This window comes from Chelonoidis abingdonii, chromosome 1 (assembly GCF_003597395.2).
Source record: "Chelonoidis abingdonii isolate Lonesome George chromosome 1, CheloAbing_2.0, whole genome shotgun sequence".
Lineage (NCBI taxonomy): Eukaryota > Metazoa > Chordata > Testudines > Testudinidae > Chelonoidis > Chelonoidis abingdonii.
The window spans coordinates 63,767,621-63,771,282 of NC_133769.1; positions in this window are offsets into that span (position 1 = coordinate 63,767,621).

Sequence of the window (3,662 nt, forward strand, 5' to 3'; positions counted from 1 at the left end):
AACCCCCTTCTAAACTCAACCAGCGTTTCCACCTGCATCTCCAGTCCTCGGATCTTTTCTTCCATCAGCTCTATCAGGCGGCACTTCATGCAGATGACACCCTTTTCAGGTACCCCTTCCAGGATCATGTACATGCCGCAGCTTCCACATCCAGTCATCCTCATTGTGTCTTTCACTGCTGCCTCTGTTTCAGTCATAGCCTTCCCACCTAGTGCCTGGTAATCCAAGACACACAACACAAACCCCCAACAGGCGCCGGAACACTGGCAGACCACCACCCACTCCCTTAACTAGCTTGTCAGTTCCTGTGTCTTAGTCTCCCCCAGCTTCACCAGCAGCGCAAATCTGCTCAGTTCAACTTCTTAGCTGACCAAACTGATCCATTCAGCAATATGTGGAGGGCTGACCATTAGCAAGAACATCTCTCTGACGTAGATTGCCAGATCTCATTCACAAGACTCCAAAGCCTTTCTTCTATTGTTATACTTTGAAAAATGCTGGCTTTCACAGTTTTATTCCATTAGTATGCACTTCTTTTAAAATATTTCACAGCATTTCTGTATATGTTTTGATGGATAAAAATTGATTATTTTATCCATTTTTGCCTGTACAGGGAAATAAATGTTTAAACCTACCTGTAGATAATCTTCAAGAGTCTAGATAAACAACTTGCACATCCAAAGAAAGTTGTTTATCTAGACTCTTGGTGATTATCTACAGGTAGCCCTTAATTAGTTTTCAAGTGAAACTTGCAACTATACAGCAAAGGCATTCAGTTTCTTTTTTTCCTTTCAATTCTTCATCTTTAAAAAAAAACAAAAACAAAAAACAACCTAATTTTAAAACCATGATTTTCAAAAAGCACAGACTTGTGCCACTAAAATCTACACAGAAAATAACTGCTGTTTTTTTGGAGAACAGTTGATTAATCATTTCTTTTTTAGACTATATTGCAGCCGAACTCCTGATAGAGTGGATTGATTGATTTATAGCAACATATTTTAAAAGCACTTGATAACAATTAGGATGTCTCTCTAAAGAATTGCATAAGAAAGAAAGCAACAAAGAAAGAAAGATGCAGTGTCCAGAAATGAAGTGCAATTAAAATTTTCCTTTAGAAAAATCATCCCTAGCTATGTCAGCTCCCTCCCTCCACTTCTGCAGAGTGCAAACAGCATCGGTAATCCAGAATCAGATCCATACCTTTGTGCCCAGAGAAGTTGCCCAGTCTCTCCCGAGCCCCAATACCCCTAAGCCCAGGTTTCCCAGTTTGGGTTCCCTCGTGTGTGCCAATCACATGCCTGTCCAGTGTATTGAAGCAGACCCAGAAGTTGCTGATGCTACTCACTTCGGGTTTCTGCTTTGCTAAGCACAGCCTGGGCAACTCAGCCACTTGTCTTTGTTACCATCTTAACTCCCTGCCACTTCACAGCCATTCACAACTTCTCTGCTCCCACAGGTTCCTTCCCAGTGAGGGGTGGGAGGGGCCCAGGAGAGAAGATCATCCCCATCTCGGCAACACAGCACCGCCTGGGGGAGGAGGATGGGGAGAGTGTGATGCAAAAATCGAAGGGCAAGGTGCTGGGCAGCGGACCTGAGAGTCCCAGGGTGGGGAGCAATGGGGGCCTGCCTGGGTCTGCAGGGAGAGGTGCACCACTGCTGCTCCCCCCTCATGATCCAGGTTGGCCAGCGCAACCTGCCACCAGTTCCCCTCCAGCTGCCTGGTCCCAGCTGCCCTCCCCTTACACCCAACTCCCCGGTCACCCCTGCTGCTGTTCTCCAGCCAGGGCCGGCCCACAACATTTTGACACCTGAGGCGGGCAGCTCAAATGATGCCATCATGCCCCCTTGCTTGGTCCAAAACTTTGAAAGGACTCTATTCTGCCTCCTTCCTGTTCTACTCCTTTCATAGTACTGCTCTGCTACCTACCCCAATAAAGGAGAACTAACAACTTAAAATGCTTTGTTCAAAAATTTTAAGTTACACTTAACTTTCAAATGCCTGAACAGCAAATGTAACTTTTCTTGCTTGCATAGTAAACACTGGCATTTTTATCTGTTTGAATAATTAAAGTGGTGCTTTCCATGCCTTCTTGGTTGCAAAGATTTGAACTGCTTCCTGATGGTCCACAGTCTAGGCCAGCTCATGCTCTATTGAGATGGTTGCAAGGCCAACCAGCCTCTTCTGTGTCATTGTGGAGCGTAGATGTGTTTTTATTAACTTCAGCTTGGAGAAGCAGCGTTCTCCACTGGCAACTTCTACAGGAAGTGTTAGAAGTGTGTGCAGAGCAACAAAGGGATTTGGAAAGAGGGTTGTCATCTTATTTGTGCACATATATTCCAGAACAGTCTTTGGAGTTGATCCTGCTGAAATGTATCTTGAAAGGGCTTTCAGTTTATCACCTAAATCACTCGCATCAATATCGCACATGGCATCATGTGTCAACACTGGCTCGAGTCCCTGCATTGCTGATGTAGGTTTTCTTCAGGTATAGTGAGGAGTTTTGGAATATCATACAACATCCCAAATATAGTGCTGTGTTCCTTGGGCTGCATGAAACATTCAACTGACTGTATTGCACAATCTAGCACCTGGTTAAAGAATACAACTTTGAATTGTTGTTTGAGGTCTCATGGGATTATTCCATGCCTCATAATCAAAATGTCTTCTTCTTCAGTGACTCTTGTATTCTTGGTGGGAAAATGGCTTCAGTGTGAAGTTCCTCTGCCAACTTCTGTGCGCTCTTCAGAACGTTTTGAAATCCCTTATCTGACTGGTAAGACTGTAGGTTTGACTTTGTTTTGTCCAGCTGTTCCATTGCTCCAGATATATCAAGGTCAATACTTTGGAGTCTCCTGCTTACAACAACAGTATGTCATGCCACAACACTAAGCCACACAGAAATGTGAAGTTGTGTATGTTTCTGATGATTCCATTTCCCTCTGCCCCTGTTCTCCCATGAACAGTTCCTGTCATAGCATTATCCTCCATAATGGCAACTATGGCATCATCTATATTCCCAATTTGGTGTTTGATAAGCTTTATGACCTCCACTCGACTTTCCCATTGTGTGGTACTCAGGGGTTTCAGTGTCAGAGAGGATGTTCCCAGATGTTGCTTCAAAATACATAGATGCTTTGAATTACATTAAAAAAAATCAGCAGCCTCACTAGAAGCTGATGCTGCATCACTGACCACCAAGTTCAATAAATGAGAATGCATGGGACGAAAAAAGCTTGAGGGTTTAACTCTCGAATCCATGTCTGCACTCCTCTGTTTTTTCCTCTCATGTTGGCACCATTATCATAGCCCTGACCTCTCATATCAGCTATTACAATTCCCATATTTTCCAGCTTTTTAAGAAGCACATTTGTCATACCAGCTCCTGTAGTATCATCAATGTCAATAAATTCTAGAACATGCTTTCTGACAGTCACCATTGCAGGGCCATTTTCACTAGGTTCTGTTGGTGTTACAAAATGCACCATTGAAGTAATTTCTTCCACGTGGCTGATGTTAGGTGTGCAGTCCAGAATAACAGAGTAATATCTTGATCTGCCAGTCACTCTGTTTGACTTTGTGCCAAGAACTTGATACTCATTTGAATTGGTTTCCAAGGTAGTGGAGTGTGCACATTTCTCAGTGTGACTCTTCTTAGATG